General features: G+C 45.3%; 4 pseudogenes; all 4 read right to left on the bottom strand.

Moving 5' to 3' along the window:
- Window positions 1-864: 864 nt before the first annotated feature.
- LOC136524609 (glutathione transferase GST 23-like) lies at window positions 865-2011 on the bottom strand (annotated as a pseudogene).
- Window positions 2012-3989: 1978 nt separating this feature from the next.
- LOC136522598 (probable glutathione S-transferase pseudogene) lies at window positions 3990-5062 on the bottom strand (annotated as a pseudogene).
- A 5665-nt stretch (window positions 5063-10727) lies between these two features.
- LOC136524608 (probable glutathione S-transferase pseudogene) lies at window positions 10728-11275 on the bottom strand (annotated as a pseudogene).
- Window positions 11276-19076: 7801 nt separating this feature from the next.
- On the bottom strand, window positions 19077-19677 carry LOC136524607 (probable glutathione S-transferase pseudogene; annotated as a pseudogene).
- Between the last annotated feature and the right edge of the window lie 446 nt (window positions 19678-20123).

Here is a 20123-nt window from a genome sequence, read left to right as displayed (position 1 = left end):
GCGGGAACTCTAAATGTTCCTTCAAAACTAGTTGTGGCATTTCGATGGTTGTGCCATGGGTTGCTAAGGGGTTTTAAGTGAAACTGAAAACCTATCAATGTAATTGTGTGAAATCTAATAATAAAGTTGCATTTCATTTCTGGGCCAACATGATCTAGCAAGCCAATGCCAATGACGTATGTATCCTGGATTAATTTCAAGAAGGTCAAAGAATTGAAGTCCACACTGGACCATGATACACGCCGAAAGCATCGATAGAGTTTTCAAATTGATTGACACCAGCTAGGTCCAATTATCTTGAAAGGATCGTCGCTTACACTGCTACCTCAATAGCAACAAATGTCAATAGGACGAACCTACGGAGTACAAAAGATTGAGAATATTTGACAATAACAAATTCACTTGAACTTATCAACGCTACTTTTCAGCTAAAGAACAGTGCTTTTCGCTCGCAACAAATCAGCATCTGCAGCAACAGCCGAATTTCAGCGAGCCAAACAGGGCAAAATTTGAAAACATGTGCAGAGGTATTGAACGTGCATGGTGCCAAATAATGTAAATAATTTAGAAAATTTTGCTGCAGGACATTGTTAAAATACATAATATGCTGATGGACACCGCAACGAATGATATTTGTCCAGTACCATTACAAATTTGAGGTTCTTTGCCGTAACAAACCACAGCCAATATTTTTTTTATTTATCAGTTTCGTGGAGTAAGTGAGTAGGAGAAATATTTAAACTACCCTTGTCTTCTGTGTCCGTGGCAACTGCACTTCTGCATAATAACAGGTACTAAAAAATTAAAGCAAGCTTGTGTGCTTCTGTTTGAGAGAGATCTACAACTGCATTACGGCGATAACAATGATTATTAAACAGGTTGTACTACAGAGCTACAGAGCGATCCAAAACTCCAAAAGTACATTATTTCCACGACAAGACAACACATAATGACATGCATGATCGCACAGTGATGTGATGGAGCTGCTACGTACGTACTACTCCTGCCTACTGCACTGCTGCGTTCACCATGGACCTGTACCTCCCTGGTTGGCAGCGAAGAAGGCGACGAGCTGGTCCCTGTCCGGCAGGGACCGCCTGACGGCCCACCGTCGCAGATCCGGGTACTAGCCGTCCGCCACGAGGCGCACCCCGGCCACCTCCTCCAGCACGCCGAGCCAGTGCGCCAGCGTGCAGGCGGCGAGGTCGACGAAGCCGAGGTCGTCGCCGCCAAAGAACCTCGTCCGATGGCCTTGGAGCTCCGCGTCCAGCACCGCCAGGCTCGCCTTCGTCTCCGCGGCGAACCGCGCCCGCGCCTCGCCGTCGTCCGCCCACATCGACAGCCACAGCGGCTTCAGGCACTTGGTGGCGATGAAGTCGGCCCAGAAGCGCGCGGTGGAGCGGGCGTAGGGCTCGGCCGGCAGGATCCTGACGTCGCCGTGGGAGGCGAAGGCCTCGTCGACGTACTTGACGATGAGGACGGACTCGCAGACGGCGCGGCCGCCGTGGAGGAGGACCGGGACGGAGCGGTGCACGGGGTTGTGCGTGAGCAGGAGGTCGCTCTTGGCGGACAGGCACCCAACAGCATATCGGCTCCCCGGAGGCCGATAGGTACATGTCGGCAATCCTATGGCCGACAGGTCCCCTTAGTCGGCCAGATTGGCCCAATATTTATATCGGCTCCCCGAAGGCCGATAGGCTCCCCTGGCTGACAGGCCCCACCCCGCCTGGTGCTCCAGGGACGCCGGCGCTCGGTGCTACAGGTACGTGTGTTTTTCTTAGTTTAATTTGATTTTGTTAGTTTAATTGTTTGGATGTAGACACTGAGGCTTAGGAATTGGTATTGGATAGCACCAAATCCCCGTGTTTGAATGGTTTAGAGTTTGGAACTGTCTGTACGCTTCGCAGTGCGCTCTGTAGGTGTGCCAGTCCCGGTACAGAGCGTCAAGTCTTACACCCTGCCCCTCGTCGCCTTTTCTTTCACACCACCCGTTGCTCCCTCTACTACTCATGGAAATTTCTTGAGCAATATGCAACACTGAGTACCGCCTCTGTCTAGGAAATAGTGCAATTCTAGTATAGTATCGTGGTTTTATATCTTAAGTTCGATCAATTATAAATAAAAATGTATCAATATTTATGATATCAAATAAATATTATTAGATTAATTACAAAATATAATTTTTATAATAAATTATTTTGAAGCCGTAAATATAAATAGTATTTACTAGAAATATAGTCAAATTTAAACTACTTTTGCTGGTACGCAATACGTAGTTGCATTCTTTTTTTAGATGTATGAAAATTTAAGACCTACACGACAAAGATGTGAATAGTGTTTTTGTTGCACATGGCAGGGTTAAATCTGATTTGACCACTCATAAATTTCCCAGAGAGAAGATAGAAATACGTGGTGGCTTGAAAAGAGAGAAGGGGAAAGAACCGCTGACGTCTTGGTTCGGTGACTATAATTTTTCCCTTATCCGAAAATAATAGACGACCACAAAATAGATTTTGGCCCTGCTTGTTTTAGTTTTTTTTTTAACTTTTAGATTCTAGCTTTGCAACCTTTCAAAAAACAAAAACTTCCGTGAGCCAAAAGCCTAAAAGTTCCCTTTGACAAGATGCTACCTTTTGGTTTCGAGGAGTTTTTTTTGGCTTTTTGATGTTGAAGGTCCCAAAGCTAACATCCAAAAGCTCCCACAAAGGCCCAAACAAGCAGGCCCTTTGACCCATAATTTCTCTTAGGCCTTATTTGGATGCACTCGTATCCATCCCAATCCATGTGGATTGGAGTGGATTGAGGTGGAAAATAGTTTAAGTTTCACCCACAATCCACTTTAATACTTGTGGATTAAGATGGATACGAGTACATCCAAACAAGCCTTTATATTATATAGTCAATCTTATAGAATCAATACCACCTTAGAGCCACTTACACAAATCTATTGATGTATGTTTTATGCTCTAGACTTGCACATAATTACTCATAATTTGATTAATTATTGGGCAAACTTTGTAAAATTTGAGTTTTTCTTTAGTCTAACATGCCTATTATTTCTTGACAGAGGGAGTACGCCGGATCAAAATTCATATGTGCTACTAGATAATACACCGCGCGTTGCTGCAGGAACTCTAAATGTTCCTTCAAAACTAGTTGTGGCATTTCGATGGTTGTGCCATGGGTTGCTAAGGGGTTTTAAGTGAAACTGAAAACCTATCAATGTAATTGTGTGAAATCTAATAATAAAGTTGCATTTCATTTCTGGGCCAACATGATCTAGCAAGCCAATGCCAATGACGTATGTATCCTGGATAAATTTCAAGAAGGTCAAAGAATTGAAGTCCACACTGGACCATGGTACACGCCGAAAGCATCGATAGAGTTTTCAAATTGATTGACACCAGCTAGGTCCAATTATCTTGAAAGGATCGTCGCTTACACTGCTACCTCAATAGCAACAAATGTCAATAGGACGAACCTACGGAGTACAAAAGATTGAGAATATTTGACAATAACAAATTCACTTGAACTTATCAACGCTACTTTTCAGCTGAAGAACAGTGCTTTTCGCTCACAACAAATCAGCATCTGCAGCAGCAGCCGAATTTCAGCGAGCCAAACAGGGCAAAATTTGAAAACATGTGCAGAGGTATTGAACATGCATGGTGCCAAATAATGTAAATAATTTAGAAAATTTTGCTGCAGGACATTGTTAAAATACATAATATGCTGATGGACACCGCAACGAACGATATTTGTCCAGTACCATTACAAATTTGAGGTTCTTTGCCGTAACACACCACAGCCAATATTTTTTTTATTTATCAGTTTCGTGGAGAAAGTGAGTAGGAGAAATATTTAAACTACCCTTGTCTTCTGTGTCCGTGGCAACTGCACTTCTGCATAATAACCGGTACTAAAAAATTAAAGCAAGCTAGTGTGCTTCTGTTTGAGAGAGATCTACAACTGCATTACGGCGATAACAATGATTATTAAACAGGTTGTACTACAGAGCTACAGAGCGATCCAAAACTCCAAAAGTACATTATTTCCACGACAAGACAACACATAATGACATGCATGATCGCACAGTGATGTGATGGAGCTGCTACGTACGTACTACTCCTGCCTACTGCACTGCTGCGTTCACCATGGACCTGTACCTCCCTGGTTGGCAGCGAAGAAGGCGACGAGCTGGTCCCTGTCCGGCAGGGACCGCCTGACGGCCCACCGTCGCAGATCCGGGTACTCGCCGTCCGCCACGAGGCGCACCCCGGCCACCTCCTCCAGCACGCCGAGCCAGTGCGCCAGCGTGCAGGCGGCGAGGTCGACGAAGCCGAGGTCGTCGCCGCCAAAGAACCTCGTCCGATGGCCTTGGAGCTCCGCGTCCAGCACCGCGCCTTCGTCTCCGCGGCGAACCGCGCCCGCGCCTCGCCGTCGTCCGCCCACATCGACAGCCACAGCGGCTTCAGGCACTTGGTGGCGATGAAGTCGGCCCAGAAGCGCGCGGTGGCGCGGGCGTAGGGGTCGGCCGGCAGGATCCTGACGTCGCCGTGGGAGGCGAAGGCCTCGTCGACGTACTCGACGATGAGGAGGGACTCGCAGACGGCGCGGTCGCCCCGGAGGAGGACCGGGACGGAGCGGTGCACGGGGTTGTGCGTGAGCAGGAGGTCGCTCTTGGCGGATAGGTCCTCCACGGCTCCACCAGCACCTCGTACGGCACCCCCTTGAGCGCCAGCGCCACCTCCACGCGGTGCGCGAACGGGCTGCCGAACGCCGTGATCAGCTTCACCGCCTCCGGCTGCTGCTGCTGCGGCTGCGACATCTCCTGAGTCCTGACAGATGACGGACTACTAGTGGCTGAATTCGCTGCCGTCTTGATCGATCGCCGTCGCCCGTAGGTGATTAGCTACACTTGCTGTGCGTGATGATCGAGCTGCGTGATGATCGATCGTCGGCGTGTGCGTGCGCGCGCACGGCCAGGCCACGAGGCAATAAGTTCAGAGAGCAGAGTAGCTCTGGCTTGCAGGTTGCAAAGCGCTGGTTGTGTTGTGCAGGGTGGTTACTGGTCAGAGATGGTGGACTGCTTCTTCTGAAAGGGAATGAAGGGACGAGGTTATCTAATGTCTCTGTCAGATCGGTATCGTTTGAGTTCATACCAGTCACTCACTCATTGGTCTGGCTCTGCTGACATAGGCCACGACGACAGCGCAAGCGTTACGGCATAGTACAGCAAACAAGTTCGATCAGATTAATTAGTAGAAGGTAACCGACGAGACAGAGCCTTGCTCCACGTAATTAATCTAGCTAGGGCCGGGTCGGCGGCTCAGCTCAGATTGATTTGCCTAGGAGATGGGATAGATAATGCATGGAATCAATAGATGACTAGATGAGCTAGTCAAGCAGATTACAGTAATATATACTATTGTATAGTAAGAAGTTAATGAATGCATATACACCTGTCATAACTCATAAGCAATGACCTCACACTCTCACAGCATACATAGGGTCAGGAGGCATTTTCTTTTTTTGGATGACAAAACATTTTTTTTTGAGACGAAAGAAGAATTATATTAGACTAGCAAAAATACCCATGCGTTGCAACGGGACGCATGATTTATTGTATGATTCTCGGACATCACTATCTATCTTTATCGAATTTATTAATTGGGCTTAATCCAACCTTAAGTGAATCAAATAAAATTTTAAGACCTGCCGCCCTCAGATTGCATGTTTGGTTGGTGTAGATGCACGGAGAAGAGAGGCGAGTCTGTCCACTCAAATTACGAAAACTATACATATTGCCCAGCTGCTAAACAATTCCTTCACGGGAGAATAAATTATTCAAGCTTGTGTGGTTATTCGTTTCCTATAAATCAAAGGAATCAATGTGTGTAAATGTTATCGAGAGAGAGAAACATATTAGGAAACTGTAAAAAAGTATAAACAAACTAATTTAGTCATGCACCCAAATATTTGAATTTTAATTATTTGGTACCTGTACTTTTTTGTTTTTTAATTTAAAATTATGTATTTGTGCAAGCAAAAAGATACACTAAGATAAATCTGTAATACAGAGAAAAAGCATTGTTGTTGCCTGAAGCACTGTAATCTGCTCACCAAAATCAAACATTTGTGACCACTACTCCCTGCATGACTTCCTGGCGTATAAGATATTCTGCGCCTGGTGTGTTCATGGGAAGTTTCCATGTCCAGTATGTAAGGAAGGTCTGAGGTTCATTTGGTTGCAGAAGGGTGGTAAGTATTCATCGTTCGACAAACATCGGCAATTCCTTCCTCTTGACCATGCATTCAGACGAGACATCAAGAACTTTACGAAAGGTGTCGTAGTGACAGACCCTGCACCACCCATAATGACTGGTGCCGCGGTTCGGGAACAGATAGATGGTCTCGTGGTCAATCCAGAAGGTGGTTTTGTGGGATATGGAGAGCAGCATATGTGGACTCATAAGTCGGGCTTGACTCGGCTCCCCTATTCTGATGACCTTCTCCTTTCACACAACATTGATGTAATGCACACTGAAAAAAATGTCGCCGAGGCACTTTGGGCAACGATCATGGACATTCCTAACAAGTCAAAGGAGAACGTTAAGGCTAGAGTGGATCTGGCAACGTTATGCGATAGACCAAACCAACATATGAAGACTCCTAGTCGCGGCAAGACATGGAGAAGGCCTAAGGCCGATTTTGTCTTGAGCAAGCCCCAAAGGAGGGAAGTACTAGAATGGATGCAGACGTTAATGTTCCTTGATGGGTATGCAGCTAATCTGAGGAGGGGAGTAAACTTATCTACTATGCGAGTCTTAGGGATGAAGAGTCATGACTACCACATATGGATTGAGTGGCTTCTTCCGGCGATGGTTCGAGGCTATGTCCCTGAGCATGTCTGGCTAGTGCTGGCAGAGTTGAGCTATTTCTTTCGCCAGCTTTGTGCCAAGGAGTTATCTCCGACCGTGATTGCTGACTTGGAAAGAATGGCACATGTGTTGTTCTATAAGTTGGAGAAGATCTTTTCACTCGACTTCTTCAATCCGATGTAGCATTTGATTTTGCACCTCCCGTATGAGGCACGAATGGGGGGACCCGTGTAGGGCCGTTGGTGCTATCCAATCGAGAGATGTCTAAAGGTTCTTCGAAAGAAATGTAGAAATAAATGCAAAATCAAGACTTCCATTGCAGAGGCATACATTCTGGAGGAGATGGCGAACTTCACAACAACATACTATGGTGACAACCTCCCTAGCGTGCATAATCCATCCCCTCGTTACAATGCTGCCGAAAATGAATCGAACCTCAGCCTTTTCCGAGGGCAACTCGGAAGCGCAAGTGCATCGACCCCAAGACCTTGAATCATGAAGAGTGGCGCCATATCATGCTATACATGTTGACCAACCTTGATGAAGTGGTGCCGTACATGCAGTAAGTTCTCAACGAACTTGTTAAATACGTCGTCACTATTCTGCATCCAACCCCCTTGTTTCTCGTTGGTACAGGAAATTTCTTCATGAATTCTGGCGTCAATCAAGGGATCCTACCCCGCAGCAGGTAGATACCCTTCTTAGACAGAGTGCGGGAAATGGAATGCCCGATTTCATTTCTTGGTTCAAACAGAAGGTACCGTCCAGTTTAGCTCGTACTTAGTTTGACATTCCAAGTTAATCGTACGTGCGAATAATATAACAATGTATCCTTCTTGAGCTTGCAGGGCTAGAGGGATGCGTCTATGCGTGCTGAGTTGAGACAGGTTGCCAATGGCTTTGCCTATAGGCTCTGGTCATTTTCTGGTTATGACGTGAATGGATATCGCTTTCGCACAACAAGCTACGAGCAGAGTCGGCCCAATCGAAGAACCACAAGTTCTGGAGTTTTTACGTCCGACGTTGATGAGGTCGAGTATTATGGAAGAATTGAAGAAATATACGAAGTCAAGTTTCATGGTTCCAAACCTTTTAATCCCATCATATTCAAATACCATTGGTTTGATCCTAAAGTAACGAGACAAACATATTCTAATCTTGGGCTAGTCAAAATTCGACAGGATTCCGTCTTACCAGGAGACGATGTCTATATTGTGGCCCAACAAGCCACGTAAGTTTATTATCTCCCATATGCATGTCAAACCATAAGACATCTTAAGGGTTGGGATATTGTGCATAGATTATCACCACACGGTAAAGTGCCTGTCCCAAACGATGAAGATTACAACTTAGACCCAAACACATATGACAGAGAGTTCTTTTAAGAAGAGGGACTAGAAGGGAGGTTTGAGATAGACTTAACCAAAGCGATCGGAATGGAAGTAGACAATAAAACGGTTATTGAAGAGGGCGCTGGAGATGAGGTGCAAAATGTGAAGAACTTACAAATGCTTGAGCGATTACATTTAGACAATGACAATGACAACATTGCTCATTCGGATAGTGTTGATTATTTCAACATGAATGATAGTGATGATGAGACTTATGATCTAGCTAATCCCGATCATGAAGATTATTTCTAATACATGTAATACTATGTTATTTTGTAATTACGTTTTGTTTATTTTGCATCTATTTCTAAGTACTTCTTGTTTATCTGTGCTTATTGGTTTACTCTTTTTAATTGTAGGTGATTGAACAAAGATGGTGGGCGGTGGGATGCAGAAGCTAACATCCTTGTACCGAAGGACAAGGACCGCTGCACCGGGGGAGAGTAGGAGGAGGAGCAGTCGTAGGAGGGAGTCATCGCCTGCCGCCCCATCGCGTGAGGAGGAGGAGGAGGAGCTGGTGCCCCAGGAGGACGCCGATGAGGTGCAGGAGGACGCGCAGGAGGACGATGAGGACGAGGCGACAGCTGGGGGTTCCGCTTCCTCTAGTTCGTCGAGCGTCTACTTGCGAGGTCCCGCAAGCCTCCCTCAGCGAACGATACCTCGTGAGAGACGCCCACTGATTTGACCCGAGGGAGAAAAGTAAGTAACTTTAGATGTTATCACTACTTTATATGATATGTTGAAAATCAAAATAGAAATTAATAATTTTTCTTAATCACTTGGGTAGGAACTAGATGATTATGGCGAGTGGAGGTGGTCACACACGCCAAGTCAATGGCATCCTTGGTCTTCTGTGCAAGGAGCACTTCCCTGGCCTAGTTGAGTACGCCGGAGTGACGGGGCCAGCCTACTCATTTGACCACTACGCCGCCGCCCCCGATGCTGCAGATCAGGCCTGCAGGGTATTCAACAACAAGGCGGAGAGGGTGAAGCAAGAGCTGTGGGTAAGTCTTCCTCGCACTACATTGCTCAATACATTCTTGAAATAATGAATAGATACATCGTGAGTATAAATGTTTTAGTTTGTATGTTCATGCTTATGGTCAAACCTAGTGGAGTATGAAAGTTTTATTCATGTATGGTATATATTTATCTTGTCTCACACATGTAATCTCTTCTCCTTTGTGCAGAATGAATCGGCGGCATCAAACGATCCTCATGCTTTAGCGAATCTTTCACCAAATCAGTGATGATACTTGTGGTTGTTAATGATACTTCTATTTGCAATTGTGGTTGAAGATGATGGAGCACTTGGATTACTTGTGAACTTATTTGTGATATATTGTGAGACATGAGATGTTTGTGATATATATGTGACGTTTGTGATATATATGTGGTGTTGGTGATATATATGTGCTGTTGATGATATATATGTGATATTGGTGATGTTTGTTATATATATCTTCTACTTGTTTGGATGAGATGTAAAAAACATATAAAAAAGGCTATTTTTAGTCACTTTGCCGAGTGCAATGGCCATGACACTAGGCAAAGTGACCACCTGGGAACTATTTGGGAACCTGCTTTGCCGAGTGCAAAGGCCGTTGCACTCGGCAAACATCAGAGATTTGCCGAGTGCCATGGGACAGGCACTCGGCAAACATTACATAATTTGCCGTGTGTCTTGCCGGCGGCACTCGGCAAAGTGACCACGTTTGCCGAGTGTCTAAGTCAACAACACTCGGCAAAGCGAGGACCTTTGCCGAGTGCTTGACCTTGGCACTCGGCAAAGCCGCCGTCACGGTGGCGCTCGCCATCACGGTCACTTTCCTTTGCCGAGTGTCGGATTGGCACTTGACAAAGTTTTTGCCGAGTGCCCGATAAAGTGCACTCGACAAAGAGTTCTTTGTCGATAAACTGTTTACCGAGCGCCCTTTGTCGAGTGTAACACTCGACAAAGAATTTGCCGAGTGTATATCGGCCTTTACCGAGTGCTTGAGGCACTCGACAAAGAAGCTGTCTCCGGTAGTGTACGGCATAGTTGCAGCAAACAAGTTCGATCAGATTAATTAGTAGAAGGTAACCGACGAGACACAGAGCCTTGCTCCACGTAATTAATCTAGCTAGGGCCGGGTCGGCGGCTCAGCTCAGATTGATTAGCCTAGGAGATGGGATAGATAATTCATGGAATCAATAGATGACTAGATGAGCTAGTCAAGCAGATTACAGTAATATATACTACTGTATAGTAAGAAGTTGATGAATGCATATACACCTGTCATAACTCATAAGCAATGACCTCACACTCTCACAGCATACATAGGGTCAGGAGGCATTTTCTTTTTTTTGGATGACAAAACACTTTTTTAGACCAAAAAAGAATTATATTAGACTAGCAAAAATGTCCATGCATTGCAACGAGACGCATGATTTATTGTATGATTCTCGGACATCACTATCTATCTTTAGGCACTTGATTTATTGTATGATTTATTGTAACCTTCGTCTCCGCGGCGAACCGCGACCGCGCCTCGCCGTCGTCCGCCCACATCGACAGCCACAGCGGCTTCAGGCACTTGGTGACGATGAAGTCGGCCCAGAAGCGCGCGGTGGCGCGGGCGTAGGGGTCGGCCGGCAGGATCCTGACGTCGCCGTGGTGGGAGGCGAAGGCCTCGTCGACGTACTCGATGAGGAGGAGGGACTCGCAGATGGCGCGGTCGCCGTGGAGGTGGACCGGGACGGAGCGGTGCACGGGGTTGTGCGCGAGCAGGAGGTCGCTCTTGGCGGATAGGTTCTCCACCAGCAGCTCGTACGGCACCCCCTTGAGCGCCAGCGCCACCTCCACGCGGTGCGCGAACGGGCTGCCGAACGCCGTGATCAGCTTCACCCCCTCCGGCTGCTGCTGCTGCGGCTGCGACATCTCCTACTAGTGGCTGAATTCGCTGCCGTCTTGATCGATCGCCGTCGCCCGTAGGTGATTAGCGACACTTGCTGTGAGTGATGATCGAGCTGCGCGCACGGCAGGCCACGAGGCAACAAGTTCAGAGAGCAGAGTAGCTCAGGCTTGCAGGTTGAAGAGCGCTGGTTGTGTTGTGCAGGGTGGTTACTGGTCAGAGATGGTGGACTGCTTCTTCTGCAAGGGAATGAAGGGACGAGGTTACCTAATGTCTCTGTCAGATCGGTATCGTTTGATTTCATACCAGTCACTCACTCATTGGTCTGGCTCTTCTGACATAGGCCACGACGACAGCGCAAGCGTTACGGCATAGTTGCACAAGTTCGATCAGATTAATTAGTAGAAGGTAACCAACGAGACAGAGACTTGCTCCACGTAATTAATCTAGCTAGGGCCGGGTCGGCGGCTCAGCTCAGATTGATTAGCCTAGGAGATGGGATAGATAATTCATGGAATCAATAGATGACTAGATGAGCTAGTCAAGCAGATTACAGTAATATATACTGCTGTATAGTAAGAAGTTGATGAATGCATATACACCCGTCATAACTCATAAGCAATGACCTCACACTCTCACAGCATACATAGGGTCAGGAGGCATTTTCTTTTTTTGATGACAAAACACTTTTTTATGAGACGAAAGAAGAATTATATTAGACTAGCAAAAATACCCATGCGTTGCAACGAGACGCATGATTTATTGTATGATTCTCGGACATCACTATCTATCTTTATCGAATTTATTAATTGGGCTTAATCCAACCTTAAGTGAATTAAATAAATTTTTAAGACCTGCCGCCCTCAGATTGCATGTTTGGTTGGTGTAGATGCACGGAGAAGAGAGGCGAGTCTGTCCACTCAAATTACGAAAACTATACATATTGCCCAGCTGCTAAACAATTCCTTCACGGGAGAATAAATTATTCAAGCTTGTGTGGTTATTGGTTTCCTATAAATCAAAGGAATCAATGTGTGTAAATGTTATCGAGAGAGAAACATATTAGGAAACTGGTAAAAAAAGTATAAACAAACTAATTTAGTCATGCACCCAAATATTTGAATTTTAATTATTTGGTACCTGTACTTTTTTGTTTTTTAATTAAAAATTATGTATTTGTGCAAGCGAAAAGATAAACTAAGATAAATCTGTAATACAGAGAAAAAAGCATTGTTGTTGCCTGAAGCACCGTAATCTGCTCACAAAAATCAAACATTAAATCTTTTTGGAAATGTTTTTGTACTGAAAACTGATTTGTAGTGTCATCTAAAGTAATTATGAAATTAGTAGTATTTTTTTTGTGAAAACAAAATATTTAGAACATTATTTTGAAGTAGTCTTTAATCTGGTGAGGGTCTATTTGTAGTCCATTAGCAGAGGTAGCTGGCTAGTTCTATCAGACTCAAAGAATAGCTTAGTACGTGCATATAGAATAAAGGTAGGGGCTAGATTGACAAATGGGCAAGCACTATGATGCGTACCTAGTCCACGGACTGTGGACCAGCAGCGGGATGAGGGTGTGGTCCACCACGGATCGTGTCCACCTCGAAGGGTTATTGGTTCTTTTAATCGTGGCCATAGATTTTAGGATGGACGGCCAAAGACGCCTTTATTTATATTTGTATTTAGATGGTATATCTTGATTTATTTTTCTACAAAGAAAAATAGACTTATTTAGGTGTGACGTAAACATGATGTCATCAAGCTGATAAGGACCATTGGAGCAAGGCACACACGGGCTGCTTGCTTCGCTTGCTCTCGTGTTGTCGCTGCGCTCGTGCAATGGGCGGGGGCGGGCCCCTTGTTAGATAATGAGACATTTTCATGGTCAATTTAATCCAGAAATATAACATCAGCAGGTTTGTGATGGCATATATGTGCATGTGTATATCTGTAACGAACGCTACATCGTGCAAACATGACAAACAGATGGATACAGTAAGAACGCAAAGTACGGTAATCATAGAGATAAGATTGTACCCAGCGGAGGGTCCTATGCCGAGGGCATCAGAGGCTCCATTCGCACTAGTCGACATAGTGCGTTGCTCGAAGTTGTGGACCACAGTCGATGCAGGACAGTGTTTGTAGTGCAGTCCCACGAACGGATCACCAGGAAAAAGACGGGTTCTGCGAGCGATCACCAGGAAGAAGACGGGTTCCGCAAGGAAGAAGATGTCGAACGAGCAGTCACGGAATCGCTCCCCAAAAACCTAATCGCCGCACACCTCGTGTAAGGTTCGTAGGCGAACGAGGGTTCCGGAGGAACCTGCTCTCCTGCTTCTCCATGCGCGTAGAGGTACGGGACGGGGAATCCAAAGGGCTAATGAGATGTGGTCTCTCTTAGAAGCGAAGCCGGAGATCTAGACTGACGGGGACTGCGGATTTATGGCTATGACGGGAAGGGAGAAAGGCTGTGGAGAATCCTAGGAGACGGAGAGCGGAAGTGATGGTAACTGGTGCAATCAGTTCGCCTCCACCATAAAGGAGAGAAACTCATGTGATTATGTGGATTAAGTGGCAAAACCTAGCCACGCTCGCCCGCTCGCTCGCTGCCTGCCTCGCCATGCCACGCCACACGCCCACACCCACGGCCCGGCCAGCGGCGCGCGCGCGTGTGGCACTCCTTTGTCCTTTTCTCGGCTTCTCAATTAAGATAGATAATTTCCAACCATATAAGCTGAGTAAACATTCAGTCAAAATCCCATATGGTATTAAACCATACGACGCTTAATGTTACGTATCATAGATTTTTATTTGATTTATTAAATATTATATGGGCCAAGCCCATAATATATCCAATAATCCCCACCAAACTCTAGGGTTTGTAACAAAGTAGTCTCAGAATCATATTTCTTTTATATACTAATGTTTCGATGGAGACTGTTAGATTAAACATCTATCTAGAGCAATAGTTTCACTCAGTCACAACTGAACAATGGACTAAGCCTTGAATTGACAGTTTTGTGTGAGGTGAATGTCACTAAAGTCCTTAGCTGATACTAGGCTGCAAAAGCCATCCCCTCTATTTGAAGCATATAAGTCATACTGTAGTACCTTTCATGAGTATTTAGAGATCACCCAAATCTCATAAACTGTGACCAGCAGTCTGACTCATATAGGTGTATTCCTCAAAATATGTTCTGTAGGACATCTTTGCTTTAGCAAGCCACTTGGAACACATTAAGATAAAAACCATCCTGCCTTATAGAAAGGAAAGATATGCATCAGAAATGAGTCTTAGTAAGGATCTTTCCTCACAATTTACTACTAGCTTGTTTTACCATCCTACTTCACGGGATCTTCGATCACATAGAACATGTTACCACTATAGTAAATTTTATGTGGGTCTCAAACCTATCTCTCTCGATGCACTTTCTATCACATTGCGTGACAGACCCTTAGTGAATTGATCTGCCAGATTGTTAGACATGTGAACATAGTCCAATGCTATTACTCCAGAGTTTCTCAATTTTCTGATAGATTTTAGTCGTCTCTTAACATGCCTTGTAGACTTTATGTTATCCTTAGAACTGTTAACCTTCGTAATCACAGTCTGGTTATCGCAGTTCATAGAAATAGCCTGTATGGGTCTTTCAACAACCGGTAAATCCATAAGGAGATCACGAAGCCACTCGGCCTCAGAGCCAGCGGTGTCTAATGCTGTGAGTTCTGCTTCCATTGTAGACTTCGTTAAGATAGTCTGCTTGCAAGACTTCCAGGAAACAACACTACCTCTATGCGAAAACACATATCCACTTGTGGCATAAAGCACATCAGCATCAGAGATCCAGTTTGCATCACAATAGCCTTCCAACACCTTTGGGTGTCCGGTATAAAGAATACCATAGCTCATAGTGCCCTTTAGATAGCGCATCACTCTCTCAAGAGCATGCCAGTGATCATCTCCCGAATTTGACATAAACCGGCTCAGCTTGCACCAACAAATGAGATGTCAGGCCTTGTTGCACTAGCAAGATACATGAGGGAACCAATGATCTAGGAATATCTCAACTGATCCCTTGCTATTCTCCGATTTTTCCTCAATAGCACACTCGGGTCATAAGGTGTAGGAGGAGGTGCACAGTCACTAAACCCAAAGCGACTCAGCATCTTTTCCACATAGTGGGATTGTAACAGAGTTACCCCACCACCACCTTCTCTTAGAAGCTTGATATTAAGAATAACATCAGCTTCTGCCAAATCTTTCATCTCAAAATTATTAGATAAAAGTTCCTTCACCTCCTCAATCACTTTGAGGCTGTATCCAAAGATCAGTATGTCATCAACATATAAGCACAAAATAACTCCTTCACCCCCACCATACCGATAGTATACATATTTGTCAGCTTCATTTACAACAAAGCTAGCAGATGTTAGAGTTCTGTCGAACTTCTCATGCCACTGCTTAGGAGCTTGTTTTAGGCCATATAATGACTTTAATAATTTACACACCTTGCCTTCTTGACCATTTGCTACAAACCCATCCGGCCGATCCATATAGATCTCCTCCTCTAACTCTCCATTTAGGAAAGCTGTCTTAACGTCCATTTGATGAACGATAAGACCATAAGAGGCTACGAGGGAAAGCAAAACTCGAATTGTGGTCAATCGGGCAACCGATGAATAAGTATCAAAGAAATCCTCACCTTCCTTTTAAGTATAACCCTTGGCCATAAGTCTTGCCTTGTACCTCTCGATAGTACCATCAGGCCTAAGCTTTTTCTTGAACACCCATTTGCACCCTATAGGCTTGCACCCATAAGGACGATCAATAATTTCCCAAGTTCGATTAGATATAATAGAATCTATCTCACTCCATACTGCTTCCTTCCATAAGTCAGCATCAGGAGAGGAATATTCCTCTTCAATGGTCATTGTTGTGTCATCCACAAGATACACAATATAGTCATCACCAAAAGACTTTGTAGTCCTCTGTCTCTTACTTTTTCTAGTGACTATAGTGTCATCCTCCTTAGGATTTTGCATATAGGGTTCCTCAATTTGTTCTATCGGAGTAAAATTTTCATGCTCATGGGAAATTATAAATTCATGACCAGTCGTGCTAGGTGCATTTTTCATGAGAAACTCATTCTCAAAAAATGTAGCGTCTCTAGATTCCATGATTGTATCAACAACCATATCAGGAACACTAGAATTTATAATTAAAAATCTATAACCCACGTTGTGAATAGCATAACCAAGAAAAATACAATCAACAGTCTTTGGTCTAAGCTTTCGCTTTTTGTTTATTGGCACATTTACCTTTGCTAAACAACCCCAAGTTCGTAGGTAAGAGAGATTTAATCTCTTCTCCCATTCCTCGAATGGTGTAATTTATTTGTTCTTTATGGGCACTCTATTCAGGACATAATACGCTGTCAATATAGCCTCACCCTACCATTTCTTAGATAGTCCCACAGTCTCTAATATGACATTAACCAAATCAGTTATAGTACGGTTATGTCTCTCTGCAATCCCATTGGACTATGGTGAGTATGGTGGCATCCTCTCATGAACAATTCCATGTACCACGCAAAACTCAAAAAAATCATTTGAGAAATATTCTCCCCCGCGATCGGACCGTAAACGCTTGATTTTCTTCTCAAGTTGATTTTCTACCTCAGCTTTGTAGACTTTAAAATAATGCAACGCTTCATCTTTAGTTTTCAATAAATATACGTAGCAAAATCTAGTACAATCATCTATAAATGTCATGAAGTATCGTCTACCGTCTTTAGTCAATTCGCCATTCATTTCGCATAAATCAGAATGAACGAGTTCTAATGGTGCCAAGTTCCTCGCCTCAACAGCCTTGTGAGGCTTGCGCGGTTGCTTCGATTGCACACACACCTGGCACTTAGAATCTTTGACTAAGTTAAATTTTAGGATTAAATTTAGATTTGCAAGCCACGTCAGACAGCCAAAATTAATGTGACAAAGTCGTGAATGCCATATATTTGACTCATCCGAAACATTAACATTGTTCACTACTTTATTACACATATCATCAAGCAAAGATAAGCGGAATAAGCCTCCGCAATCATAACCTTTTCCAACAAATGTACCATGTCTCGACACAACACATTTATTGGACTCAAGCATAATTTTAAAGCCACCGTGACACATTAGAGAACCCCTGACAAGATTCTTCTTGATGGAGGGGACATGCTGCACGTTCTTTAATAGCACCGTCTTTCCTAAAGTAAACTTCAGAATGACCTGTACCAGCACCAAGAACACGCGCATGCGAACCTGTTTCTCATCAACAAGGCTCCAGTCCTGCCGGCCTGATAGGAAGTAAACAAAGAAACATCAGCACACACATGAATATTAGCACCACTATCTATCCACCACTCAGGTGAAAGACAAATTGAAAGAATAAAAGGTAAAGAATTACCATACCCAGATGTTCCTCCTTTAGTCTCGCTAATCACCACGTTTGCTGATTTCTTTTCTTGCTTATATTTGCGGTTTGGGCATAGTACTTGCCCAATGCTCATTACTCCCGCAAACAAAATAATCTCCACCTTTCTTGTTATTTTTCTTCTTAAACTAAGCAGTCTGCTTAGGCTTTGTATTGTTGTTCTCTTGCATGTTCTTCTTCTTTTTATTACGGGATGCAAATAAGTTTTCTTCTGCACCATATTGGCAGTGGAAGACTCAACTCCTTTTCCACGGTTGTCTTTTGCTCTCGCCCTCTCCTCAACATTAAGATATCTAATAAGTTTAGCCACGCTAAACTCTTGTCTCTTGTGTTTTAGAGAAGTAGCAAAATCCCTCCAAGAAGCTGGCAGCTTAGCGATTATACCGCTGGCCACAAACTTATCGGGCAACAGGTATGGAAAATGTTCTAGTTCCTTAGCTAGCACCTGTATCTCATGAGCCTGTTCCACTACAGAACGATTTTCAACCATTTTGTAGTCATACAGCTGCTCCATAAGGTACAGCTCACTGTCAGCATCAGAAACTCCAAACTTTGCCTCGAGAGCATCCCATAACTCTTTGCCTGATGTGCAAGATATGTAGTTTTTCTCATACTTAGGATGAAGTGCACTAATCACGGTGCCTCAAAACAGATTATCAGCAGCCAAGAACTTTTGCTCCTCCTCAAGAGTAAACTGTTCAGGCTTCCCTAGTGCGGCGTGATAGCAGTTCATCGCAGTTAACCACAATACCATCCTGGCATGCCATATCATGAAAATCTTGCCATCAACATTATTTGGCTTCAAAGCAGCAGCAACACCACTGACAGAAAATTGCCTAACATTAGGTTTTTAGATTGTTAGATAATTAGATATTTTCATGGTTAATTTAATCTAGAAATATAACATCAGCAGGTTTGTGACGGCATATATGTGCATGAGTCTATCTCTAACGAATGCTACAACATGTAGACATGACATATAGATGGATACAGTAAGAATGCAAAGTACGATAATCATAGAGATAAGATTGTACCCAGCCGAGGGTCCCATGCCGAGGGCATCGGAGGCTCCATTCGCACTAGTCGACATAGTGCGTTGCTCGAAGTCGTGGACCACAGTTGATACAGGACAGTGTTCGCAGTGCAGTCCTACGAATGGATCACCAGGAAGAAGACGGGTTTCGCCAGCGATCACCAGGAAGAAGACGGGTTCCGCGAGGAAGAAGATGTCAAACGAGCAGTCATGGAATCGCTCCCCAAAAACCTAATCGCCGCACACCCCGTGCAAGGTTCGTAGGTGGACGAGGGTTCCGGAGGCACCTGCTCTCCCGCTTCTCCATGCGCGTAGAGGTACGGGACGGGGAAGCCAAAGGGGTCTCTCTCGGAAGCGAAGCCGGAGATCTAGACTGAAGGGAGGACTGCGAATTTATGGCTGCGACAGAAAATGAGAAAGGCAGCGGAGAATCCTAGGAGACGGAGAGCGGAAGAGATGGTAACTAGCACAATCAGTTCCCTTCGTCTCCGCGGCGAACCGCGACCGCGCCTCGCCGTCGTCCGCCCACATCGACAGCCACAGCGGCTTCAGGCACTTGGTGGCGATGAAGTCGGCCCAGAAGCGCGCGGTGGCGCGGGCGTAGGGGTCGGCCGGCAGGATCCTGACGTCGCCGTGGTGGGAGGCGAAGGCCTCGTCGACGTACTCGATGAGGAGGAGGGACTCGCAGATGGCGCGGTCGCCGTGGAGGTGGACCGGGACGGAGCGGTGCACGGGGTTGTGCGTGAGCAGGAGGTCGCTCTTGGCGGATAGGTTCTCCACCAGCAGCTCGTACGGCACCCCCTTGAGCGCCAGCGCCACCTCCACGCGGTGCGCGAACGGGCTGCCGAACGCCGTGATCAGCTTCACCCCCTCCGGCTGCTGCTGCTGCGGCTGCGACATCTCCTGAGTCCTGACAGATGACGGACTACTAGTGGCTGAATTCGCTGCCGTCTTGATCGATCGCCGTCGCCCGTAGGTGATTAGCGACACTTGCTGTGAGTGATGATCGAGCTGCGCGCACGGCAGGCCACGAGGCAACAAGTTCAGAGAGCAGAGTAGCTCTGGCTTGCAGGTTGAAGAGCGCTGGTTGTGTTGTGCAGGGTGGTTACTGGTCAGAGATGGTGGACTGCTTCTTCTGCAAGGGAATGAAGGGACGAGGTTACCTAATGTCTCTGTCAGATCGGTATCGTTTGATTTCATACCAGTCACTCACTCATTGGTCTGGCTCTTCTGACATAGGCCACGACGACAGCGCAAGCGTTACGGCATAGTTGCACAAGTTCGATCAGATTAATTAGTAGAAGGTAACCAACGAGACAGAGACTTGCTCCACGTAATTAATCTAGCTAGGGCCGGGTCGGCGGCTCAGCTCAGATTGATTAGCCTAGGAGATGGGATAGATAATTCATGGAATCAATAGATGACTAGATGAGCTAGTCA

This window comes from Miscanthus floridulus, chromosome 18 (genome assembly GCF_019320115.1).
Source record: "Miscanthus floridulus cultivar M001 chromosome 18, ASM1932011v1, whole genome shotgun sequence".
NCBI classification, from domain to species: Eukaryota; Viridiplantae; Streptophyta; class Magnoliopsida; order Poales; family Poaceae; genus Miscanthus; species Miscanthus floridulus.
The sequence above is the reverse complement of the archived record's forward strand: the minus strand, read 5'-3'. Positions and strand labels throughout refer to the sequence as shown.